The 27,854-nt window shown below is 39.0% G+C and overlaps 1 protein-coding gene across 5 annotated transcripts in view; it reads left to right on the top strand.

Moving 5' to 3' along the window:
* Positions 1 to 27,854, top strand: part of MAST4 (microtubule associated serine/threonine kinase family member 4) — an 816,735-nt gene that overhangs the window by 9,186 nt on the left and 779,695 nt on the right. The window contains exon 1 of one of the 5 annotated variants that reach the window (XM_072606466.1): positions 13,955 to 27,854. This exon is cut by the window's right edge and continues 14,709 nt beyond it. The exons of the other annotated variants lie outside the window; for them this stretch is intronic. The gene's annotated coding sequence lies outside the window, so the exon portion shown is untranslated. Of the gene's footprint in view, positions 1 to 13,954 lie in introns of those variants that run through there. 5 annotated transcript variants of the gene reach the window in all.

Below are 27,854 nucleotides of genomic sequence, written 5' to 3'. Positions count from 1 at the left end.
GGCCAAACTTCCTTTTTTTTTTTTTTTATATGTTGTGAAGTCTAATGTGTCAGTATGAATTGTATGGGTTCAATTCTACTCTAGAAGTTGCTACATTTTTTTAAAGCATTGATTTGAAATTTCATGGTTCAAATCCTCGTAGCACCAATGTGATATCCACAGTGACTGCTATGACTATACATGCATATTTCCAGGGTAAATTTGCAAAATATAAACTCTTTTCCTCAAAGTAAAACCAAAATATTTATTCAGATACCAGAAAACCAATTCCACCATTGTAATAAGGAAGTTTGTATACATTACCAGTAGAGGGAAAACGGCTATCCCCAAGCCTTCCCTCTGTCAGGCTTCCCCACAAACAAGTTCCCTTACTCTCTCACTTGTGCTAGCTGCTGTGCTCTGCCTGCTCTTTCCTTCAACTCTGTCTCACTCTCTCAGCTTCACTCTTCCTGCTCCACCCATTCAGCAGACTATTCCCACTATGGGCTTCATGTGACTCAAGCTGTGGACTGGGACAAAGCTCAAAGCAGGTCACATTGGGCCTAGTAAGAGGGAGGGAAGATCTTCAAATTCCCTTAACATTACAACCCTACATAACTTGAGAATGCCAGTGATCCCAAGTGTGAAATAAAGGGATTCACATTTTGTACCCTTGCCTTTGATCCTTAGGTTTAGAATTCTGGTGTTTTTCAAAATTGATTTAAAAGTAGACCATGTCACAAGAATTTTAAGGCCTAGCAGTCTCTTCAGGCATTCCCTTGGCACAGATGTCTAACCTTCAATTCCATGGTATATATCCTATAAATACGGAGGGGGTAGGAGGGAGAGAAAATGGGTAGCATAATGTTTATGTCATTGTGACTGTTCACTTCAGGGGTGGGGAATCTGTGGCCTTGAAACCACATGTGACCTTCTAGGTCCTTGGGTGTGGCCTTTTGACTGAGTCCAAGTTTTCCAGAACAAATCCTTTTATTAAGGGGATTTATTCTGTGAAGTTTGAATTCAGTCAAAAGGTGGCACTTGAGGACCTAGAGGGCCACATGTGGCCTTGAGGCTACAGATTCCTCACCCCTGGTCTACTTGTAAATATCACCATATTTCCACAATAGAAATGTCGCTGTGTAAATTTCTCTAACTCCTAATCTCTGATCTTTTGATTTGCCATGAAAAGTCTTCTGGTTTTTTTGTGGAGTTTTGTTTTAACTTCTTGTGACTTAAACTCCGTGTTTTCTTTAATGATGATCCTTGAACACAGGAATAATAATAAGAGCTAACATTTATATTGTGCTTCAAAGATTGCAAAGGACTTTACATGCATAATTCCATTGAATCCTTAGAATACCCCACTGAGGTAGGTGTTTTTTAAATTAAGAAATTTTAAATTTCTCCACCAAACTACATTGAAGCATAGACGTTTAATGTACTTGTGAAGAAATATTTCTTGCTTGTTAATGGTTAATTTTATATATTACTTAGGTTAATTCTGTATCAAAACTTATGAGAACTGTAACTTTTGATTTTCTGACTTTTATTCATCTCTAGAGTACAGTGTTTCATTCAGGGAGTCATATTTTAGGAAGATCGTCGATAAGGAAGAGGGCAACCAGAATTTGAAGGGCTCTGGTTTCTCTATTCAAGGCTTTGTTAAAGGGACTGGCATGTTGATCCTTCAGAAGAAAAGATTGGGGTTTGGGGGAAACAAAGGTGGGCTGCCATAGGTGTCCTTGAATTTGAAGGACTGCCCGATAACTTTGTGTATACTCAATGATAGTAATAATTTAATCATTCAAGTCAGACTGAGAAGAGCTCAATTGTATAGGACAATTTATATTCATGCAAAATCAAAGAGATCTGTCTGCCAAAATTAAAACAAATTCAATGTTCTTGTTTCAAATCACCTCTCTGAAGTGTCGCCTGTATACTAAGGCCAGTCCCTATTCATGGGTCCCCCTTGCTTATGCCTAGGTGATCATGGCGATTAAACAAACAAAAATACTTGAATTTACTAGAAGATTATAGTACCATCTCTATGTGCCGGAATGTTTGGGACTGGGGTCCTTGGGCTAGTTGAATATTTTGGTTCATTGAAAGTTAACTTGAAAACCCATTTTGATCTGGTTTTTGTTTCTTAAAATCTTTTTGAAATGCATCAATACAGCTTTCCTGCTTTAGTAAGCACAGTATAGGACACATAGTAAGTGTATGGGACACATGTGAATCTTGGATGACTGGGGAACTTGTCATATTTCAGTGTCTTAATTCTCAATGACATCTCTGTACATGACTGATAGATCTGACACGATCTGTAATGGCTGGTTGTTGTCCTTCATTCTCAAAGACGATCAAAATTACATCACTATGCTAGAGTCCAGTTTCAGTGTGTCCCACTGTGGCTGATCAGACCAAGATGAGCTTGGGATGCTCTACCACGGGTCGGGCACTGAGAGTCCAAATGGACATTTCGGGGGGATTCTCTCCGTTGGTGTTTTGCTCATACAGCTCAGTCCCTTCTCTGATGTGGGCACACTATACTGAGTGGTCCTGTGACAGTGTCTCTCATGTCTGTAGTATGGTGTAGAGGGGAACCCCTATACCTAACGGCAAGAAAAAAAAATCAAGAAAAAAAGATATTTTCTGATGCCAAATTTTGTTTGTGTGTCATTTGCTTCTTTTTTTCTGAGAGAAGTCAAGTACAATATGTCACCCTCCTTCTACAAAGCAAAACTGACTATTTATGGTCAATTTTTAGTAAGCAATCGTTTATCTATTACCCACTATTTACCAGGTTCTGTGCTAAGCACTTGTTAACACTGAGAGTTCACAGAATCTTCAATGACTTCCAGTTTCTTGTGAAATAAAATATAATTTCTTTAGACTGGTATTCAAGTATCTGCACTATCTGGCTACAGTCTACCTTTCTAGACTAATTTATATCTGAATATCACCTTTTTGCATTTTATACAAATATACAATAAACTGTATTTTATAGCTGATTGTAAGACTCAAATCAAGTCAGAATCTTAGCTACTCATAATAACTTTATAATTATGAACAAATCATTTGAGCACCAGTTTCTCAATCTGTAAATGGGGATAACACTAATTTGTATTTCTTGCTTGAGAAAAACCCTTTTATAATCCTCAGTGCTATATAAATGTGGGTGATTAAACTCCAGTCAAACTATATAACTCACTGTTCCCTAATCCAATCTTGCTTCCTCCTTATGGATTTGCACTGGACATCTCATCCCTAGAAAGGACATACTTGTGTCTTTCCCAGAGAGGTCAGGTTCTGTCTCTTCCAGGAAGTGCTGATGTTCCTTTAGCCAAAAATGAGACCCTTTTCCTTGGCTCTCATATTCTACTTTTTAATATCTCCTATGCATTTTGTTACTTTCTAACTTGTATTAGTAATGGTAGTTAACATTTATAAAGCCCTTAGCATGAGCCAGGTGCTAAACCTGTAAGGAAATAATCTCGTTTGATCCTCACAAAAACCCTGTGAAATAGGTACTATTATTATTATCATCATCATTTTACGATTGAGGAAACTGAGGCAAACAGAGGTTAAGTAACTTGCCCAAGGTCATAGAGACAGTAAAGGTTTGAGGCTGAATTTGAACTTGAGTCTTTTAGACTCTAAGCCCAATGTTTTATTCACCCAGCTGCTATAAATAATTTATAAATGCTGAATTATATCACCTTCCCATCAATTTTATTCATTTAAGAGTACCTTACCTAGGCTAGAAGTATAGAAAATATCTTTTTTTCTTGATTATTTTTTTTGCCTGCAGTTAGGCATAGGGGTTCCCCTCTACACCATACTATAGACATAAAGAAGTATAGAAGTATGGGGGCTTTTTCTTGCTTTATTTCTGACCCAAGTTTGTTATTGTTCAGTCATCTTTCAGTTGTTTCTGACTCTTCATGACCCCATTTGAGATTTTCTTGGCAAAGATATCATAAAGATATTCTCCAGCTCACTTCTACAGATGAGGAAACTGTGACAGAGTGTTAAGTGACTTGCCCAGGGTCACACAGCTAGTAAATATCTGAGGCTAGATCTGAACTCATGAAGATGAGCCTTCCTGACGCTAGGCCCTTGCTTTATTCACAGTGCCACCTAGCTGCTCACACCTTCCTTGATGGAGATTTCCTCAAGAAATCCATTGCCTTCCTCTCAAAGACCAGTCCATTCAGTTAAAACAAAAAACTGCACGATGGAGAAAGCATTGAACTTTCTCACTGAAGTTGGAGTCACAGAACCTAAATTCCAATCCCAGCTGCATCCCTTACTGCTTCTGTGACTACTGGCAAGTCATGTAATCTCTTTGGGCTATTGTTTATTATAGATATTCCTTATCTATAAAATGAGGGAGCTGGATTTCACCCCCCAGAGCTCTTCCGACTCCACGCTGATGACTCTGTGATGGCTTTTGGTTGCTGTTTTTATGCCATATCTTTACTACAAATGCCAGTTGTAAGTCAGCAAACATGGTAAGTCAATTTTGAATGTCACCTTTGTAAACTCTTTTTTTTTTTCATACAACTGGCTTATTTATGCTAGTTAAAATTAGGCAATAACTGCTAACTTTTTTAAAAGGAATGACAGTCAGTTGAAGTTTGTGGAATAGATGAGGTTCAGCAAAGTTTGCTGAGTGACTCCCCAGTTGCTGCATTATAAAAATAGAGCTGGATTGTACTGGAAAATTAGTTTTGCTAGTGGATATAATTAAGTTACCCAAAGGAACAAACCTTTTAAAAATCATGTGTTTAAAGGCAGAACTATGACTTTCTGATAAAACATTCACCACATTAAATTCTAGAAATCATACTATGCTACTGAACTCACAAAATTAAGATACAGAAAGTGAGAAATATGGAACAATGTTAAAAGAAACTGGCAATAAAATCTTTCTTAAACTAATCACTCAGTTTGTTCTCCACTATAGAGGAAGCAGTCGCTGATGGGATACAATTCTATTATTTTGACCAGCTTAACACTACCTCGACATGAATTTGGGGCTCCTAGAATTCTGTTCTTCATTATACCTGATACTCCCTGGTCTTTTGGCCAGGACAGTTGATTTACCTTTATAGGCAAGTAACTTGTAGTTTCTTACTGACTTTGTGGATATGGTGGGATGGGAGAATTTGCATTGGGCTTTAAAGAATGAACATACATAATGTTCAAATAAAAAAATACATTGAGGACCTACTATACATATGGCAATATGAGAGATGGGAGAGGTTCTAGAGTGGTTTGTGCATTCAGGGAAATCTGTAAATACTTTAAAACTGATAAAGAGGCATATTGAGGAAGAAGGAATCTCCACGTGTCTCTTATATTTCATTTTCCTTCCTGGAATGTGGTTGTCCAGAGGAAGGAATCACGCTCAGTTAGATAAGAGTTAGATTAGCTGGTTTTTAAGATTTTTTTTCCAAATTACTGGTTGGGGGACTAGCATGGATTGTGAAAATTAGGCTGATATTAGAAAGCCAGAGGTTTACAATCTTTCAAATTAGTTGACATGGATATTTTACTCTGTTATCATCAGTGTACACATGGTCAACTATGCCTAAAGTTATATAGTGCACTTACACTCTAAGTAAAATTGTGGTTTGTTTTTGGTTAACTCCTATAGCTCCTGGTCCCTCATCCTTTATTTTTTTTTCATATTAGCTTAAATTAACAGTAACAAAAAAGAAAACAGCATAGGTTGTTTTAGGTACAGGTATTGTTGCTAAGTCATTTTCCAGTTCTGTCTGACCCGATTTGGGGTTTTCTTGGCAAAGATGTTGGAGTTCTTTGCCATTTCCTTCTCCAGCTCATTTGACAGATGAAGAAACTGAGGCAAACAGGATTAAGTGACAAACCCAAGGTCATACAGATAGTAAGTGTCTGAGGCTGCATTTGAACTCAGGTCTTCCTAATTCCAGATCCAGAACTCTATCCACAGCTGTTATCTAACTGCCTATTAGACATAGGTATTAGCTAGAGTTATACAGAATGTAAAGCTTTTGTAAAGTGGTTTCCAAACCTTAAAGCATGATACAGATGTATTGTGGTGGTGGTGGTGGTGGTGGTGGTGAAGAAGAGGAAGAATGGTCTAGTAGATAGTTGTATATGAAAAAGGAAAACCTAGATTCTAGTCCCATGGTAGCTGACATATTGCCTCTGTGGTCCTGAGGCAGCTGGGTGGCTCAGTGATTAGAGAATCACACTTGGACTTAGGAAAATCTGAGTTCAGTTTTAACATCAGACACTTCACTTACTAGCTTTGTAGCCCTAAGCAGGTCACATAACCTCTCTCTACCTCAATTTCCTTATTGGTAAAATGGGCATGATAATAGTACTTACTTCCTAGAGTTGTTTTTGAATATAAAATGAGATAATATTTTCAAAACCCTTTGCAAACCTTAAAATCCTATATAAATGCTAACTGTTATTATCATTTAACCTTTTAGTCCCTCAGAAAATTCTTTAGGACCTTAAGTTTATTTGGAAATGAAGGTATCACAAAAACAGAACGTATTAATAACATTTTTAAAAAAGGCTGAGTTGCCGAAAAATGGCTTATGTGAATTGATAAAGGGAATTTCTTTACTGGGACATCTTCCTACGCTGATGAAATCATGGGTACTAACCCAGCATTCTAATAATGATAGTAATAACATATTCTATAATATATGAATACATGAAAGAATATATAGCATATTATACCACATATTATAGAACACTTATACATATATAAAGTCTTATATGATATAATACTTTTAGACTAAAAAAGATGACAATTGATATAGACATTGTCAATTCAATTTTCATACATTGTCTAGTCTCAAAATCTAATATGTAATATCTACTTTGCAATGTACAATGTGGACATTGGTAATATGGCAATAATTATATAATATGTGCAGCATGTACTTTACGATGCACAGTAAGTACATAGGTAATATATGTGATGTTCTATGTCATAATTATTATTACATTTAGAAACTAGATAATATGTGACAATGATACAGAGAATATATGAATAAAAAGCTGTAGGATTTTAAATATGGATAAAGAGTCATAGAAAGATAATTTCCTTGCCTCAAAAGGAAGAAAAGGACTGATAGATCTTTTCATACTACGTGACAAAGAAGTTAAAACCTTACAAAACTATTTTCTGCACAAGCAGACCTCCCTTCCTTCAGCTATAGCAAATAAAGAGTGATAATAGATAAATAATCTGGATCTAGATAATGTAACTGGTACTGGTTTACCCTCCTAAGGAGCCTACGAAATGGCAGAGATCCCAGAGGTGGGCAATATCAACAGCAGCGATATGTCAAGGAAAGCATCGAACCCATGATTCAATCACGTGGATTTAGTTACAGAAAGAGAAGGATTCATGAGCATTTATTTTTTCAGGTCACTGCTTCCACAGACTAAATGAAGCTCATCTTAAGCGGTCCAGACTTGGAGACTAACTGACGACAGAGTTTGCAATGAAATGGTAGAAATCATGCAATGTCTCACTGTAGCTTGCAAAAATTAAGCTCCTACTGAATATCTGTAAAACAGTGATCAAGTACCAGAGTGGCATTTGTCCTTCATTTTCAAAGAGGACGATGACATCAGGGAATGAAGACATGACTTGCAGTTGCTTACTTACTCCTCCAGAGCTATCTGGGTCCAATGACCAGATATACCTCAGAATGACTGGAGATGGCCCAGGATGTAATGGGAGACCCTGGTCCTTTTAGGCTAAGGTCTTCTCAGGTTCTCGCTTTGAGTGAGGTAACACCCATTCAGTGATAAGCAGAGTTATACATTGGGGCAGCTAAGCAGTGCAGTGGATAGAGTGCCATCTTCCTGAATTTACATCTGGCCTCAGACACTAACTAGCTGTATGACCCTGGTCAAATCACTTAATCCTCTTTGTCTGTAAAGCAATTATCAAGTACCAGAGTTATAAATCAGAAGCATGCTACTCTTTGTAAATTGACAAATTCTTGCCCCAAATTGCCTGTATACAATGGGTTGTTAAAGAAAAATGCTTTTTGAAATAGATTTCACTATCCAGAGCATTCTTTATGTCTGGACTGTGTGGAACTAAATTCTTTCAAAATGTAGAGACTCAATGGAAGAAATCAGACCTATTCCCAATGTCCTGTCCACTACTGAAGTGGTCTTTGAGTTGTTTTCCATGATTCTAAGGAAGAGGAGCTTGCATCTCAACACTTGGATTCAGTTACAGAAAAAAAAATGAATTCTTTTATCTTCCTGAATGATAATTTGGCAAACATTAAATGTCAAAGAACAGTTCTCAGAAAGCATCCTGTCTTAGGACCATTTCCAGTTGGATTCCATTGAACTAGACGAGAAAAATGAAGCAATGATTTCCCATTTATAACATTGTTGCTTTGACTCTGGCTATCATTTTGCCTAGAGTTGGGCTTTTGTGGAGCTTATTTCGTATGTTAGATGCATTAGCTTAGGAGTTCTCTAATTTGTTCTAAAGATAAGTGATGAATTATGCTTATTTTAATGACCCTTTGTGTACATGGATATGGTATACATGTGTATATATTACATATATACTTATACATATGTGTGAGGTAGTGAGGTGGTACAGTGAATGGAGTGCCAGGCCTGGAGTCAGGAAGACCTGAGTTCGAATGTGACCTCAGATACTTACTAGCTGTGTGACTATGGACAAGTCACTTAACCTTGTTTGCCTCAGCTTCCTCATCTGTAAAACAAGTTGGAAAAGGAAATGGCAAATCACTTCCATCTTTGCCAAGAAAATCCCAAATGGGGTCAGGAAAAGTTGAACACGACTGAAATGACTGAACAACAATACATATGTGTGTGATATGCACATATAAATACACACACACACACACACACACACACACTCCCTTTATAGTCTAGTCTTCACTTGGTGGATAGAATGCTGGACTTGGAGTCTATGAAGTCTTGGGTTCAAACTCTACCTGTGAATTTAATACACCTGAACTTCACTTTCTTCGTCTGTAGAATGGGGATAATGTCTGTAGTACCTTACAGAGTTTTTGTGAGGTTCAAGTCAGATCATGTATATAGAGCACCTTGTAAACTTGAAGATGGTATATAAACACCATTTATTTTTCAGAAATAACGTGGCATTCGAAGACCTTCTGTCTTATATCATAATTTACCACTGTTTCCTTATGCAGATTTTTGCAGCTATTACAGCAAAATGTCTGGTTCCTTCTGTAGAAATCCAAACCTCTCATGTCCTCCCTTCATCTCTGATCTTTCCTTCTGTCTCCTCTCCTCTCTTCATATCACCTTTGCCTTTCCTAACATCCCTAGGCACCCTACCTAAGTTTGCCGACTCATTCCAAAATTTCCTTTCCTGCCACGCTATCTCATTTGATTTCTCATTGATATTAGGAATTTGAGCTTCCTATCTGAAGAAGGCCTTTGCATTTTTAAAAGATGAGCTTATTAGCTCAAATGCATTAAAGTTGGTAGTACCCAGGGGAGACAGATTTTTTTTTTAATCAAGATGTGTTTCCTCAGCCCCAATAAATTATCTGTGAAGTAAAGTACTGGGAATCAAAGATTCTTCTGGAACAAACCTGCTATCCTTCCACCAGGGTCTTGACCTTTGCAAATGATTGTGTATCATACAGGCAAGCAATCCCAGGGAGGCAAGAGGAGAATTATATTTCACTCTTTAAATAGCTATTTCCTACTCCCTCTATTCCCCGCCTCCCCCCCCCAGCTTTCCTCTTCCCCCCAATTCAATCCTCATTCTTGCAAATTCAGTGTTTGTTTATCAAGCTCCAGCCTTGGTGTCGCTGTCACAGGTTTCAGATCCAGATCAGGGTCATCTGTCTTCTTCTTCCTCTCTGGAGTGTGTACTTTTGGTTCCAGCATCTATTGCCTTTATCTTGGCTCCAAACCATCACCATTCTTTCATGTTACCAGGGTCTTTCCCATCCTCTGATACAGGCTCAGGTCCTTTTGGCTCTCATGGCATCTTGTTGGTTCCAGCTGTTGGGTGCCCCAAGCCATCTCTACGATTGCTGCACTCTCTCTCTTCTTGCATGACTCCCAGCCTGGAAGCTCCCTGTATATGTATTTTGGATCTATAGCATTATGGGAAGAGGTTTTTGGACTCATTAGGCTATTTTTAACATTATGGGAAAGAGTTTCCCTAATCCTGTATGATATAAGAGTAAGCTGGGGTTGCGTAGGAATGACTTTGGAAAATGAAGGTAGAGTTCCCTTGGTGAAATGACACTTAACTTTCTATTCAGTGATATCAGAAAAGACATTTGTCCTGAGGTGAAAGTTAGTGTGCTGAAAGTTGACCAGCTCCATGCTAAATAGCAACAATGATAAAAAACAAGCATCGATATAGTGCTTTAAGGCTTGTAAAAGGATTTATAAATGTCTCATTTTATCTTCTTGGAAGGGAGTAGATGCTACTATCCCCATTTTTACAGATTTAGGAAACTGAGGCAAACTGGGGCTAATTGACTTGTCCAGAGTTACACAGTTTAGTAAGTATCCATTCTTCCTGAAACCAAGTTCAGTGCTCTATTGACCACACAACCTAACTCCACTATTACGTATTTTCCAATCTCTTCGTGTACTCTCATGCCTCAGTACCTCTGTACAGGGAGTTCCCTTCCTCTTCCTGACCTCTAAAACCCTGGAAGGCGTAGTTCATGGGTTTGTGCTGCTCATTAGAACATGAGCTCTTTGGGGAAGGACAGTCTTTTCTGTTTGTACCTTCAGTGCTTTGCACATAGTAAGTACTTAATACATGCTTTTTTGTTTCTTCATACCTCATTCATCAAACAAATATTTATGAAATATACTCTGTGCCAAGCATTGTGCTAGCTCCATGATGCTTCCCATCACTTGTTTAATGTGAGCTCAAATTTTTTATCTTAGAATACTTTGGATTTCTTTCTTACATTTATCACATTCTATCTTTTTTCATGTTTGTTTCTGTACATATACTTCTCTATTAGAGTTGGAGCTCCTTGAGGGTAGGGTTCGAGTTATTTTTCATCTTGGTATCCCTGAAGTCTCCCTGAGTCTATAGTGTTCAGCATTTAAAGAATGTTTGAATTGAATTCACAGCTGTAGAAGAGAAATCTCCTAGCATATTATTGAGAAAGTTTTGTATTGTTTTAAGAGTAGCCAGTTTTAACTAGATTAAGAAGGAAACTCTGGTGTACAATGATCTCAGAAGACAATTCCAAAGGATTCATGATGGAAAATGCTGTCCACCTCCAGAGAAGAAACTGTGGAGTCTGAATGCAGATTGAAGCACACGATTTTCTCTTTTTTTTTCCTCTCTTGTGGTTTCCCCATTTTGTTCTGATTCTTCTTTCACAACATTACCAATGTGGAATTATGTTCAATATGATTGTACATGTATAGCCTACATCAGATTGTATGCTGTATTAAGGAAGGATGGGGGGAGAAGAAGGAAGGAGAAGAAAGCTTGGAACTCAAAATCTTATAAAAGTGAATGTTGAAAATTATCTTTACATGTAACTGGAAAAAATAAAATGCTATTAAGTGAGGATAAAAGGAAGGAAGTCTGAAACTCCTACTTATCACTGTCCTGGATAGATCTAGATCTGGAGATAGGCCAGTGGGATCTGTCATTGGACAGAACAGCAAGTTGTAGGTTTCCCTTGGTGTGAAGGAATCTGTAAGGGACACTGCAGGACTGACTCCTGGACTGTCCTTACTGGTGTATTATATTGTCTGAGGAAGAGGAGAAATACAGTTTCCTTTTGGGTGTATTGTAACCAGTATGTGTCAATTCATCAAACATCTAATTCCAGAGTTTCTATGCAGAGTTCAACATTAAGAGCTGGGGAAGATGAGAAGTTTAATGAAAACATGATCCTTGCTTTCATGGAGTGCCAGCCTGTCTAGTAGGGTAAGCTTTCCTGGTTTCTGAATGAGTCTTGAGCCAACAGAAGGATGATATTCTGGAAAAGAAAGCCAGGCTTTTATATCATAGGAGTCTCTGGTGCAAGGCTTAAAGTGTGAATTGGTTAATGGTTAGATAAATTGCATAGGTAAATTTGTTAATGCATTAATAGAACTTGTGTACTTTATCTGGAAAGCTTTTCATTTTCCTCTCCTAGTTAAGTTTGCTCAAATGACTGATGGGGGAGGAGAGAGGGAAGACAAAATAAAACAAAACCCTAAAACACTTGAGTCATACATAATTTTTTTTCTTTTTAATTTTTTATTTTTCCCCCAGTTACATGTAAAAGATATTTTTAACATTTGAATTTTTTTTTGTTTCAAATTTTCTTATTGAGAATGTAAGGAATTTGATAGTAGGTTATACATGGAAATACATATAAATCTAAAGAGAGTCTTCTCCATGTGTAGAGTCAGTGTGGTTCCATGGAAAAAGTCTTCAGCAGGATTTGACGTCAGAGGGTCAAATCCCACCTTTGCTCTTTTGCTGCTTGTATAATGCTGGGCAAGTAGCGTCACCTCTCTGAGCACCATCTTCCTCATCGGTCACATGAAGTGATCAGATTTGATGGCACCTGTGCTCCTTCTAGTTGTCAGTCTATGATCCTATGATTTTACTCCTCTGAAATCTTATTCAGTAGTGTTGGGTTCCCTCTGGACTCTCTGAAGGAAGAGGATGACCCTCCTTTCCTTGGTCGTGTTCTCTGTTGCCATGAAAATTAAGAAAAAAAGTTGATTTTTCTTTTGTCAGAAATTTTGCTTATCCGTGGTAACGATTTGGAGTTTGACTTTTCCATGATAAACGATTGGTGTGACTATGTTTTGTGGAGTTTTCCTCCTGGCGTACTTTAACCTTATTTGTTTTTTATAATAAAGACTGAAATTTCCAATAGCAGAGGTACCCTAAAGACCCCTGGGCCTTACCATCCCCTTTGAAACTCCATCCATCCAACATCCATGTATTTCAATCTGCCCCGCAGCTGAACCCTCATACTTATGTTGTATTTCTCCAAGTAAAAGCTCCTGGAGAGCAGGGAATATCGCTCACCTTTTCTGTCACCTCCCCAGCTCTTAGCACACAGGGAAGGCTCAATAAACACTCTTCCTTTATTGGCTTGAATTAATGTCATTGACCATCATTAGTATGTGACCCCTTTACTTCTTGGCTGTGTGACCTTGAGCAAATCACCTAATGTTTTCTGAACTTCTTACTTCTAAAATTAGGCTAATAATACTTGTGCAATCTATCTTATGAGATTGAGATTATCTATATATGTATATGTACATGCATATGCATACATATGCATGTGTATATATATTTATGTACATACACATCATAATATACAAACATATATAATATGCTATTATAATACATGCTTATGTAGTGTCTATAGTATATATAATATGCTATTGTACACAGGTAATAGTACACTATTATGGTATGTAACAGCAATAACATAATATGTAAATACATAATAAAATAAAATTGTGTATAATGTAATAGTATACACAATGTAGTAGGTCTAGTACTGTTATGGTATGTGTAACAGCATATGTAATACTGTTAGTATATACAGTATTCGTATATATTTGTTGTTCAGTCCTGTCCAACCCCACTTGAGGTTTTCTTGGCAGAGATGCTGGAGTACTTGGTCATTTTCTCCTCCAGCTCATTTTATAGATGAGGAAACGGAGGCAGACAGGGATAAGTGACTTGCCCAAGGCCATACAGCTAGTAAGTGTTTGAGGCTGGATTTGAACTCAGGAAGATAAGTCTTCCTGACTCCAGGCCCATCACTCTATCTACTGCACCACCTAGCTGCCCGTTAATATATATAGATAGATAGATAGATAGATAGATAGATAGATATCTACATATGATGATGTATGTGATATTATATATTATAATATATATTATATACATTATTGCATCTAGTATGTTATATAGTTATAAGTAATATGTTATATCATGTATATGATAAGAGTATATTACTTGTTAATGTATAAATAATATACATTATAGGTGTATATATGATATATGTATATGAATTATAATAGCTAGTATTTATTCAGTGTTTTAAGCTTTGCACAGTACTTGACAAATACGATCTCAGCTGATTCTCACCATCTTGGGAGATAAGTGCTATTATTATCCCCATTTCACAGATGAGAAAAATGAGGCAGAAGGATTAACTTGCATAGGGTTACATAGTTAAGTGTTTGACTCTGGATTTGAACCCAGGACTCAGTCTGGCACTAACTCCAGGGTTCTGGGCCTCTTAACTGCCTCCTGTGAATGAGTGTTGTTATTGTTCTCATTTTTACAGTTATTAGGCTCTGAGGTCATTGGAATCCTTGTGTAATCTTCATTGCCTTCAGTTTCCCAGAGTCTTCTAATTGTCCTCTGGCTGCCCGGGATCTCCGAGTCACCTCAGAGCTGTTAAACAGAAGTATATGTGTAGGTTATAGTCAGTTATAGGCAGCTCTCAACTTAGAATGGATTGTGTTTTAAAAATTTGGATACAAGTTGGTGGTTCAGTACTTAGAATGTGTTTTCCTACTGGAAAAATGTCATTAATGGGAGTTAAATTCCTGGACTGATACACAAAAGCCTCTTTAATCCATGATGTATGTGAGATTTAACACTGTTTCAGCTATACTAACTACTGTATGCAACACTGGAAGGCTTTTATCCATGGGGGAAAAAATTTCTCCTCTTATCCACTCTGGGGGCAGAGACTTTGTTGGGTATGTGTGGAGGTTTTTTTCTTCATGGAGGATGGTGGGGTAAAGTAGACACTCCTAAAACCAGTAACTTCTTCTCAGGCTACTTATTTGCATAAAGAATGAATCTATCTAGAGCAGAGATGAGGAACCTGTGGTCTCAAGGGCAACCGTTTGACTGAATCCAAGCTTCACAGAACAAATGCCTTTAATAAAGGGATTTGTTTTATAAAACCTGGACTCAGTCAAAAGGCTGCACCCAAGGACCTAGAAGGTCACATGTGGTCTCCAGGCCCCGGGTTCCTCACGCTGGCCTAATCTAGAGTAATTGTCTACCAAGAGTTCTAAGTTGTAATTTTAGAATCCTTAGTTCCTCTAAGACTCTGCTTGGGAATTACTTTCTCTGAACCCCTTCCTATCCATCACCACCTCTCTTTTGGGCATTATGTTTTTTTTTTTTTCCAAATTGTCTTGTATTTATTTTTCTGTGCTTATCCCTCAAGTAGAATATAGGCTTCCTGAAGGCAAAGAATATTGCATTTGTATCTAGTATAAGGGGAATGGCCATTGAGCCCAATCTTTCTGATCACATTAGTAGTTATGAGCATCTAGGGCCATCTCTAGTTATCCTGATCTATATCTGGCCCCTGGACCCAGATGGTTTCAAAGGAGAAAGTGGGGCTGGTGGCTTTTCACAGCCCTACCTCACTTAAATCCAGTTCACTTGCAAATCATGACATCACCTTCCAAGAAGGAAGGACAAACAGTAATCTGTGAACCTATGCAAAGTGTTCCTAATGTATTTCCCCAGAAGGGAGAGTCCAAGGAGTTTGTTTCTAGGATAGATGACCTGGAATGGGAATTTGCAACGTAAGTAGACAGTTTGTGAACTGCTTCTGGCTTTTGAATCACATACTGAATAATATCCTATTTGACAGATTGTCTTTAGACTCAGAACTGGGGCACATTTAAAAGGCTCCAGTTGTCCTCCCCGTTCTAGGACTGACTTCTTTCATTAGACTCATTTGTGCTGTTGGCATTCTGCTGAGAGAAGAAACAATGATGGAAGGGAAGAGGCCTTGGATCCTTCCAGCTAGGGGCCAACGTGTGGCCTTAGTACTTTGCTCTGCCGTTTCTTCTTTTGTTTTAGGTGAAAGTGGTGAAAGCTCCTTTGGCAGCTCCAAGAGTTCAGGACAGCAAGTGTTCCTGAGGATCAGGAGTCCAGTTATTGAACCCTTGCTGGGTTTGGCAGACCGCCCAGCATTGCGACCTTTGGGTCCTGGCCCATGGAAAACTGAGAAGAATACACAATCGTACTACATTTGGATATGAACTTGTTGGGATCAGTGCTGCGTAGAAACTGCTAAGTCTAAACCCACTCTCCTCAGAGACCAAGGCGATGTAGGGGAGACTTTGACCTTGAGATATTGGGGGAATTTTTAATATTTCTTAGATTTATATTTCTGTATTTAATATTTATATTTTTAATATTTCTGTCATTGATATATTTTTAAATATCCCTTTGTAAATGCTGAAAGATTGGTTAACCAGTACTGGCAGCTGACAGTGGGAGAGGAACATCAGAATGGGAGGTTCTAGTATGAGATGGTAGAGACGAGATCCCTTGTCTCTTAGGGGAGGAGGCAGCTGGACTTATTCTGGGAGAAGGAGACTGAGAGTACAGAGCAGTTGAATTGGGGAGCAAACAGCAGCTGTTGCTATCAGAAGCCGTCTCTCCTGCTGCTGCTGGGCTCTTGGGTGAGTAGATGGAGTACAGCAGTCACTGATTCATTTTGAGTTTGCGTTTTTCACTACCTTGTAGATGTTCAGCGATCAGAGAGTCCCTGGAAATAAAAGTTTAGCATTGCCTGGGGCAGGTGGTATAGTGTTGACAGACTTTGAAGAGAAAGGCTTACTAAATTCCTAGTTTCTCCTGTCTCCTCTATCAAGGAGAATTATGGTTCTGCTCTGTATTTTACCTCTGTGACCTTGGGCAGGTCACTTAATACCCTGGGCCTCAAGTTCCTCTCTCTGTAAAATGAGGGGCATTGTCTAGATAGCACTGAAAATCCAATTCAGCCCTGAATCTATGGTACTCCTAACTTCAGACTGGGAAACTAAGGCAACTGAAGTCCACAACAGTAGGGATGTATTAAGAGAATACCTTGTAGCTTTATGAGTGTTCAGCTTCCCTGGACCAAATGAATTATAACCCAGGGTTCTGAAGAAACTGACAGATGTGATCCCTGAATCATGTAATGAAGAACTTTCTAGGAGATCCAGACATACACATATTGCCCTGGTTTTTTTTAGGGTGGTGAAAGGCAGATTAGAGAAACTGATGTCAGTCGCATGAGAAAACTTCTAGCATGAGTTATGGAATGGATAGTTTGTGAACACTTCGAGAAGCACTGAATATTAGAACTCAGCATAAATTCACTAAAGACAAGTTATGCTACACAAACTTTACATGATGTCCTCTGGACAAGCTTGAGTGAGCTGTAGTTCTCCAAAAGAGTTTGTACTCACTATCCACAGTGGAAAAACCAAGTGGATGAAAAGCATCCCTTGTCTGGGTTGATATACAGTTGGGTGGATGGTGAATTGTGGCCGACTCATCCATTCAGGGATCTTAGAGAGTCGTTAGGAGGAACAAATGACTTAACATCTGTAAAGAGCTTTGCTTTTAAAGCATTATATCAATGCTAGATTAGCTTTGAATTGAATAGGAAGAAAAAAGCAAAGGTGGATTGCCTTTGGGAAATTGCTTTTAATGATCTTATACATCTCCTTGAAACAGAGAACTGTTTTATGAGTAATTTTATTGCACCAATGATACTGTAACTGAGTGATGGAATACCACCATTTCCAAAGAATTAAAGTCATGAGTCACCCATGGTTCATGGTGGCCTTTCATAGGAGACACGACATAAAGAATGTTATTAGAGAGATTTCATGATTAGAAAAGGTGGAGTAGTTAGTTGTACAATGAGCATGAGGGATGTCAGATGGGCAATCCATAGGTACCCAAGAAATGCCAGGAGAACTAGAGCTAATTGGGTAGATACCCTATGGAGGATTTATGGAAAGACATGAAAAATGACAGGGTATCACATAATGGTTGTTAATGTCAAGGTGGCTGAAAGTTTCCAGTGGAATACTCCAAACATCTATGCATGGTCCTGTGCTGCTTAACATTTTATTTTCAATGACTTGGTTAAGTTTAGATGCTGTGCCAATCACATTTTCAGATGACACAAAGCTGGGCAGGATAGCTAACACGTTGGTTGTCAATCAGGATCCAAAAATATCTCTACAGGGAATAAAGTATTAAGCTGGATATAAGACTATGATATTTAATAGAGATTTGTGTAAATGTTTTCCATTTGGTTTCAAAAAGTCAAATTCATAAGTATAAGATAGGAGAATCATGGTTAGACAGGTTATCTACAAAAATTGGGGAGAGTTCATTATCAATCACTGTGATGTGACAGCTGATAAAACAAATTCCATCTTGGGCTACGTTGAGAAAGTCGTGTCTTCCAGGAACAAAGAGATGATGATCCCATGTACTCCACCACCATCAGACCTTGTTTGGAGTATTGTCTTTTGTTCCCCACACCATGGTTTTAAGAAGGACATGAATAAACTAGAATATGTCCAGAGGAGAGGAACCAGGACGATGAGGAGCCTTGAGTCCATGTCATAAGAAAACTAGTTTTAGGAAGTAGGCATATTGAGTCTGTGGAAGAGAAGATGAGGGGAAAGGATTGGGGTGGGGAGACATGTTTTCTGAATTTGAGCATTTGAACAGCTGCCATATAGTGAAGGGATTAGATTTGTCCTAATGCTTCCTAGTTCTGTCCTCTGTGACTAGTCTCTGAAAACTGCTAAATGGCAAACTTTGGCTTCCTCATGGGAACAAACATGCCAGGCCTAGAGGCCTGAGGGCTACCCGAGTCTTCCCTTACCTCTATCGGAGGTCTTCGGTTGGATGCTTGTATGAGAGAAAGGACGTTCCAGAGTCGAACAAGGGTTGAGCTTTATTTCAGGGTCTAGTTACAAGTGCAGAGGAATTCTTCCTTAGGAGGGAGCGAAGAATCTCCCAAGGAGGCAAAGATCTTACAATAAGATATTGGAAGTAGAAGTGTAAGTGGGGAGAGAGGGGGAGGGGAGAGAGGAGAGAGGAAAAGCGGAGCCTTGTTGTCCTGTCCGCTCTGCGCCCCTCCGCCCAAGAGAACTTTCAGGCTTTCCTGATCCTACTTAAACTCTCCAGCAGCATAGTTTGCATCTGAATACCGTGCTGTTAGATAACAATAGTGTGCCCAGATCCGGGACAATCGCGAGGGCGGGGAGAGCTCTCTCCCATCATGTTTCTCACGGGAAGAGGCGGAAATACACGAGATAGCTCGGTTCACCTCGATTCCCAGTCATTTCCTGGGAGGTCTCGTGAGAACTCTAAGATTTAGAAGTTCCCACTTTTACCCGCCCTAGACTGTCCACCTGGAATTGAGCTTCCATCCCCAGCACAAACAAACAAGCTAAACTTCCTAGTACCAGAGTTGTGCCAAAGAGCAATGGGTGATCTGAAGAAGGGACAGATTCCCTTTCCTGGGAAGTCTTTAAGCAGAGGCCAGATGACCATTTGTTGGATTTATTATAGTGGGGATTGGTTTTGTGCATGAATGGGATCAGATGGCCCCTGAAACTACTTTGTACTAGTAAATTCTGTGGTTTTTCATGAGTGGGTTACAGTCTGTATCACTGGAGAGGGTATCCACATCTTCGAGAATATAGATCCATTGACATGCTTAACAAACTCCATTGCCTTTTTTGGCATCTAGATCTAGAAATTTCCTAAATTGTGGAATGTTGCAGACAGTTTATCTGGGAGTTGTGAGCATAAAGCCCTAAATTTGGAATGAGAGACCTGAGTATGAATCCACCTCAGAATGTTATTATCTGGCAAATCATTTAAACCTCTTCCAGAATCATTTTTCTCATCTATAAAATGGGGACAGTAATAACATCTACCTCTTGAGTTGTTCTGAGGATCAAATGAGATGTGTACAAAATGCTTGACATGTCTTAAAGTGCTACATACAGTTTAAATATTATTATTAAATAACATTGTCATCGCTGTCATCTCTATTCTGGCAGGGCATTTGGCTAATTCTCTGTGGTTTCCTTATGACCATGATGGAGAAAGTGGCCAGGTTGAAAACACATTTGGTAAGCTCATTCTTAGCTGAATCACAGTACCCAAAGAGATTGACTAAGTCATCTCCTTGTAAACTTGGAGGAAGATCTCTAGTTAAACTGCAGGCTTTGGTCTTTGACCCTTTTGTGTTCAAATTTTAAATGACTGGAACATTTAGAATAATAGTCAAGACTGTTTGAATAGCCCACAGAAAATCTGGGTTCAATCCCACTCACTTTGCTTCAGAAGCTCCACCAGGTTTCAACTCCACAAAATAAGATGCTGATTAACCCAAACTTTTATTGATACCACCTCCCTCAGCATCCTCTCTCCATGATTGGATGGTGGAATACCAAACTCCTCTCAATGCCTTCCATAATAAAGGGCAGAAACAGGACTCTCAGCTTACTCCACTTTGCATCTGCTGCTCTACTGTCATCTCCTTGCATTAGATTGTAAGCTCTTTGAAGTTCAGGATGCCTTTCTTTGTGCTAATTGTATCCCTAGCAATTAGCACAGTGGCTGGGACATAGTAGGCACTTAATAAATGTTTGGGCAGCTAGATGGCTCAGTGGATAGAGCATTGGACTTGCATTCAGGAAGTTGCAATTCGGACTCAGACATTGATCTTTTCATCAAGAATGCTTGAAAGTCCTCCATATCATTGAATGACCATTTTCCCCCAGTTTTTCTGGGAAAGTGATTCTTGGTTTTAATCCTAGTTCTTTTGACTTCTGGAATATCATATTCCAAGTCCGTTGATCCCTTAACGTAGAAGCTGCCAGATCCTGTGTTATCCTGATTGTATTTCCACAATACTCAAATTGTTTCTTTCTAGCTACTTGCAATATTTTCGCCATGACTTAGGACCTCTGGAATTTGGCTACAATATTCCTAGGAGTTTCTCTTTCAGAAGCTGATCAGTGAATTCTTTCAATATTTATTTTGCCCTCTGGTTCTAGAATATCAGGGCAGTTTTCCTTGATAATTTCATGAAAAATGATGTCTAAGTTCTTTTTTTGATCATGGTTTTCAGGTAGTCCCATAATTTTTAAATTATCTCTCGTGGATCTATTTTCCAAGTCAGTTGTTTTTCCAATGAGACATTTCACATTGTCTTCTATATTTTCATTCTTTTGGTTTTGTAATTTATTGGTTTCTCATAAAGTCATTAGCTTCCATCTTCTCCATTCTAATTTTTAAAGAACTATTTTCTTCAGTAAGTTTTTGAACCTCCTTTTCCATTTGGCTAATTCTACTTTTTAAAGCCTTCTTCTCCTCATTGGCTTTTTGGACCTCTTTTGCCAATTGAGTTAACCTCTTTTTAAAGGTGTTATTTTCTTTTTATTTTAATTGTATTTTTTATTTCTAACATAGTTCATAACACATAAAACAATTGAAACTTTTGGTCAGGTGATACTTCTTTTTAAAGCATTTACAATATGGACCTCAAAAGAATTTTTTTTAACATCAACCAACTGAGACACAAATAATATTTATGTTGCTAACTTCACAAGCCCTTGGCCTAATTGTCTCCATAGTATTACTAAGAATTAAAGGATCCTAACTTATTGTTGTTGATCTAAAGTCCAAAGCCTAATGGTTTAATTTTAGACTTAACCTCAGATGTTCCCCTACCAACAATCTATAATTGAATAGATATGGTATTAAGCTTACAAACCTTTTGACTATAGGAAATTGTCACCAAAAGTAGGGACATTGCAGGGATACAATATCTCCCCAACTTCATGTCAGTTCCAGGCAGGAGTCAACTTGAATTCAGTCAGACTTAATGTCTGCCAGGTGTCAGTGGGGAAATTGAGTCAAGAGAACCCTACCTCAGCCCAGTCGCTTTCCTACCCTTCCCATGAGATCACCTTTTGCAGTTCATACCAGCATCTCACAGGCTTACTAGCATCATGGATTGGAGGGTCAGACTGCCTTTCTTGCTATCCATATCTGGAGTTAGACTCAGAAGAACAGTCACTTAATAGTCCCATAGCATCTTAAAATAGCAAGTTCCAATAACCAGGTTTCAAATATAATTATAATTTCACTTTGGCTAAGGAACATTTTTTGAGGCAATTCTTAAGTGGCTTACATGCCTTTCTGTACATGTTCTAGTTCCTGATTAAATAGGAATCATAAAATCAAATTTACCATTAAAACCTTAACTTTTCCATCAATGCCAAATTTTACCCAAGGTTACCTTCCTCTAGGAAATTTAGACTCAGATTCTTTCCCCCAAAGAAAAGATGTCATTGATTTATTTTCAGTAATTAATTCAGTCCATTGTTTTAATACTAATTGCTTTCACCTCACTTTGTAACATGTTCAATTTTTCTCCCCATCACTCCCCTCTCCCGGCTTCCTAATACCTTGCATTCTGATTACTCCTTCCCTCAATGTACCCTCCCTTCTATCACACCCCACCCTTCCCTTATTCCCGTATTCTCTTTTCTTGTAGGGAAAAATAAATTTCTATACCCCATTCCCTGTATTTCTTAATTCCTGGTTATATGCAATAAAAATTCTCAACATTTGTTGCTAATACTTTGAATTCCAACTTCTCTCCTTCCTCAACCCCACTGAGAAGGCAAGCAATTCAATACATACTAAATGTGTGTCATTTTGCAAAAGACTTCCACAATAATCATGTTGTGTGATACTAACTATATTGCCCTGCTCTACTCTATCCTCCCTTATTTTTTCCCCTCATATGACCTTGTTCCTTCCTGAAAGTGTTTATTTCTAGTAACTCCCTTCTCCCATTTACCCTCCTTTCTATCGTTCCCCTCACCCCACTTGTCACCTCCTCCCCTACTTTACTGTGGTGCAAGATAGATTTTCATCTCAAATTTAGTGAGCATGTTATTCCCTCCTTCAGCCATGTGTTGAGAGAGTAGCTTCACTTTTCCCCTCTCCCCTTCTCCCTTTTCTCCTCCATTGAACAAGATTTTATGAGTTATAGCCTGCCCCATTCCGTTTCTCCCTTTTTCCTCCCAGTATTTTCCTCCCTCACCCCTTAATTTTTATTTTATTTTATTTTTTTGTTGTGGATATTATCTCTTCTGATTTAAGACAACCTGTACTCTCTGTCTATATATGTGTATGTGTGTGTGTGTGTGTGTGTGTATGTACAATCCCTCCACCTACCCAAATATTGAGAAATGATTCAAGAGTTGTAAATATTTTCTTTCCATGTAGTAATGTAAACAGTTCAGTTTTAGAAAGTCTTTTATGATTTTTCTTTCCTGCTTACCTTTTCATGCTTCTCTTGATTCTTGTATTGGAAAGTCAAATTTTCTATACAACTCTGGTCTATTCCTCAGTATGAATGCTTCCAAGTCCTTTATATCATTGACTGACCATTTATTCCCTTGAAGCATTATACTCAGATTTGCTGGGTAGGTGATTCTTGGTTTTAATCCCAGTTCCTTTGACTTCTGGAATATCCTGTTCCAAATCCTTTGATCCCTTAATGTTGAAGCTGCCAGATCTTGTGTTATCCTGATTGTATTTCCACAGTACTCAAATTGTTTCTTTCTAGCTGCTTGCAATATTTTCTCCTTGATCTGGGAACTCTGAAATTTGGCCACAATATTCCTAGGAGTTTCTCTGTTTGGGTCTCTTTCAGGAGGTGATTGGTGGATTCTTTCAATATTTTTTTTTTGCCCTCTGGTTCAAGAATATCAGGGCAGTTTTCCTTGATAATTTCATGGAAGATAATGTCTAGGCTCCTTTTTTGATCATGGCTTTCAGGTAGTCCCATAATTTTTAAATTGTTTCTCCTGCATCTATTTTCCAAGTCAGTTGTTTTTCCAATGAGATGTTTCACATTATCTTCTATCTTTTTCAAACTTTTGGTTTTATTTTTTAACTGCTTGGTTTATCACATAGTCATTCATTTCCCTGAACTCAACTCTCTCTTTCAACGAATTATTTTGTTTACTGAGCTTTTGAAACTTCTCCTCCATTTGGCTAATTCTGCTTTTAAAAGCCTCCTTCTCCTTTTTGGACCTCTTTTTCCAATTGAGTTAGCCTCTTTTTAAAGGTGTTATTTTCCTCATCATTTTTTGGGGGTTCTCCTTTAGTAAGCTGCTAACTCATTTTTCAAGCTCTTTTATTGCCTGTCTAGTTGAAGTTCCCTTTGAAGGTCCTGGAGGCAGGGGCCTTGACTTCTTCTGACAGTATGCCTTGTTCTTCCTCATCTGAAAGGATGGGGAGGAGACACCTGTTCACTAAGAAAGTAAGCTTCTATGGTCTTATTTTTTTTCCCTTTTTTGGGCATTTTCCCAGACAGTTACTTGACTTCTGACTTTCCTGATTCAGATGAGCTGCTCCAATCCCTCAGGGGCTTTAGGCAGGGCAGGGATGCTATTCAGTGTGAGATTAAGATCAGCTCCTCAGGTGGGGGCAGGGCCACCACACAGGGTTCAGCTCTCTCAGGGGTTTTACGATGAGGCCTTCAACAATGGATACAGCTGCTGTCTGCCTTAGGAGCCCTGGTCTGCTACTGCCTCTGCTGCTGCCACCTGAGGAGGCCTGAGTCATGGGGACACCCTGCTCCCTTCTTGGCCAGCTAAAAAAACCCTCTCACTAACCTTTGGCACCTGTGGGTTGAGGGATCTGCGCTGCTGCTGGAGATTCTATCCCTGCAGCCTGCTCAGTTTTGCTCGTCCAAGTGCCACATGGCCAGGACTGGTCTGGGCTCTGCTCCATGTTCAGTATGACAGAAGTCTCCTGTCGCTCTTTCAGGTCACTCTGGGCTAGAAATCTCCTCCACTCTGTTGTTCTGTGGCTTCTGCTGCTCTACAATTTGTTGAGAGTTCTTCTTTACAAGTATTTTATGGGCTGTGGGTAAGAGCTAGTGTATGTATGTCTTTCTACCCCGCCATCTTGACTCCACCCCAAGGTGTTATTTTCTTCAGCATTGTTTTGGGTCTCCTTCAAGAAACTGTTGACTCACTTTTCATGATTTTCTTGCATTGCTCTCATTTCTCTTTCCAATTTTTCCTCTACCTCTCTTACTTGATTTTCAAAATCCTTTTTGAGCTCTTCCATGGCCTTAGATCATTGCATATTTATTTTGGAGGTTTTGGATGTGGAGGTCTTGACTTCTTCTGATGGTAAGCATTGTTCTTCCTCATCCAAAAGAATGGAAGAAAATATCTTTTCACCAAGAAAGTAACTTTCTATAGTCTTATTTCTTCTTTTTTTGGACATTTTCTCAATCAGTTACTTGACTTTTGAGTCCTCTGTCAAGAGGAGGGTATACTCTGGGGATCTGGAAGTTCTCAGTTCCTCCAAGGTTGCACAATCAAGGGGGAGAGGAGTTTACTCCTCCCTTGGCCTGCACACTGCTCTGGGGGCAACCAATAACTTTTCTGCCCAGAATCTGAAATTAGAATTCTCTCACCACAACCACCTCTAGCTCCACCACACCAGAGTTCCTCTTCACCCCAGGGCCAACCTTGGGGTTGTGATTCAGATCAGTGGCTCAATTACACTGGGGCTTTAGGTGGAGGTCTCCCAAGGCTGCCACTCAGGGCTGAGATTTGGATCAGCTGCTCAATTCCCCAGGTCTCCAGGTGGAGGGCTCCAAAAATGGAAGCTGCTGCTGCAGTGGCTGCTGCTGATGATCCAGACCACACTCCCCTCTCCTGGGTGAAGGAGCCCTTCCACTGACCTTTGAAGCTGTCTGTAGCATTTGTGGGTTGAGCAGTCTGGGAACTGCTGCTGGGTGGCTCCCTGAAACCCGTTCCAGGTCCTGTCCCTGCTGGACTGTGCTCTGTGCTGGGCTGTGCTCCACTCACTGGACTGAGCTGCATTCCTCATGCTGGGCTGGTCTGTGCTTCACACACCGAGCTCCAAACTTTTTTTTTTTTTTTTTTTTTGTAAAAGAGAGTTCTTGCCTTCAGTAAATTTTTGAAGTATCTGTCTCTAAGGTTCCTTCTGACCCAGTCTATAGTTCTAGAAATGTGACCAACCCATTTTGAACCATAGTGGTACAGTCAGTGGAGAAGTGGGGAGTGGAAAGATTCAGCAACAGCCCTTGTAGAAATTGGCCACTTTAGAAAATGTGCCACAATGCTTTTTACTAATGTGCCATTGATATAACTAATTAAAACACTAAAAGACACTTGTCAAAACCACCCAGGGAAAAACACTTGGCCATGCAGTACTCTTGACTTTTTAATTGTATTTGCTTGAACATTCACATTTTCTTCGCATCACTGGTCACAATTAGTAAGGCTCTGTTGCATTTCTTTCTTTAGAAAATATCACAAATGGTATATTGATAGTCTGATGTAGATGAGACTTTCAACAATTACTCAATTGCTTCATTTCATTGTGAAATAGACTCTTAAAATGTAGATGGTAACAGAATTCTTTCTTTCTTGAACTTGCACTGGAGAGACTTTGGGGAATAAGGGGGACAGATGTATTATTTATAACATCAAATACACAAATGTGGTGCTCTATGGGAAGTGCCACCTGTTCTTTCTTCACTGCACATAAAAGCCTTTACATCCTGTTAGCACTAAAAATATACCCACCCCTCTCCATTTTCCTATTGCCTTTCCTTAAATATGATTGGTCATTGGAACTTGGAAGGGTGAAGGGGACGGCACCATCAAAAAATAAGCTTATCTAGTGACATAAGCAGGTGATAGACAAGATCTAGCTACCAGGTTGTTAGGATGCTTTTAACACTACCTGTGGTTATTCCCTCTCCCTCCCTTCATGCCTAATTAGAAAAAGTGATAAATGCAAGTTTGCCACATGTTATGTTATCATAATGAAAGGTGCAAGTCTTGCTAAGTAATGGAGAAGAAAGAACACTTGATACCAGTGAAGAATCTGCAGTCAGATGGGCACTGTCTTGAGCTGTTAAATACAATTTCCTGTGGTTCTTAGAAATTTACTTTGACACTCAGAAAACATCTGAGGGCATTGATTTAATTATATGCTTCTTCCCTTCTGGGCATGTACTGAAAACTGTGAAGAATATGTTATTTTTTTTTCTAATGTGTAGTGTAGGTATGTAGATGAATAGAATTTGAAGTTTTGTACTAAATTCTTAATAGATCAGAATAATTTGTACAGTACCTGAAAGGGTGTAGTTTTGGTTTGGTCAGGCAGGAAATTACTGTTGGTATCATTAGCTCTCTGGGAAACCATGGCAGTGGTGCATAATAGGATTGTCATTAGAAGAAACATGGGATCATAAGGATACATGGAAGAAGAGACTCCAGAGATGTTCTAGATCAGTGCTTTTATTTTATAGATGAGAAAACTGAGGCCTAGGGAGGTTAAATGACTGAGAGGTCACAGGTAGAAAGTGTAAGAAATGGGGCATAAATCTATGCCCTTATGACTACAGACATCGAGTACACACTGTACCATGTGGGCTGAGTTCAAATTCTAGCTTGCCTATTCTCTACTTGTGATGTGGGGTAAGACCAAAGTTCCCTTCAGCTGAGAGCCATGATCTATGGATTACACTTGAGCATGAATTTGTAGCATCTTACATTCCCATTACATCATTGTTGTTTTCCAAACCAACCTGTTTACTCTTAATATTGTTTATAGTGTGGGGCTAGAGACTGAGATAATTGAATGTTTCCTTTAAACAGCTAGGAGTGACACCTGGGTAAAAGCTGTGTGACCTTGAACAAGTCACAACCTCTTTTGTTGGTATTCAGTCCTTTCAGTCATGTCTAACTCTTAATGATCCCATTTTGGGTTTTCTTGGCAGAGATACTGAAAGTATGCCATTTCCTTCTCTGCCTCATTTGACAGAGGAAGAAACTGAGGCAAGCAGGTTTAAGTGACTTGCCCAGGTTTCCATGACTAAAGGTGTCTGAGGCCGGATTTGAACTCAGGTTTTGGGTTGGGCCATCTATTCACTTCACCACCCAAG

This window comes from Notamacropus eugenii, chromosome 4 (assembly GCF_028372415.1).
Source record: "Notamacropus eugenii isolate mMacEug1 chromosome 4, mMacEug1.pri_v2, whole genome shotgun sequence".
NCBI lineage: Eukaryota > Metazoa > Chordata > Mammalia > Diprotodontia > Macropodidae > Notamacropus > Notamacropus eugenii.
The sequence above is the reverse complement of the archived record's forward strand: the minus strand, read 5'-3'. Positions and strand labels throughout refer to the sequence as shown.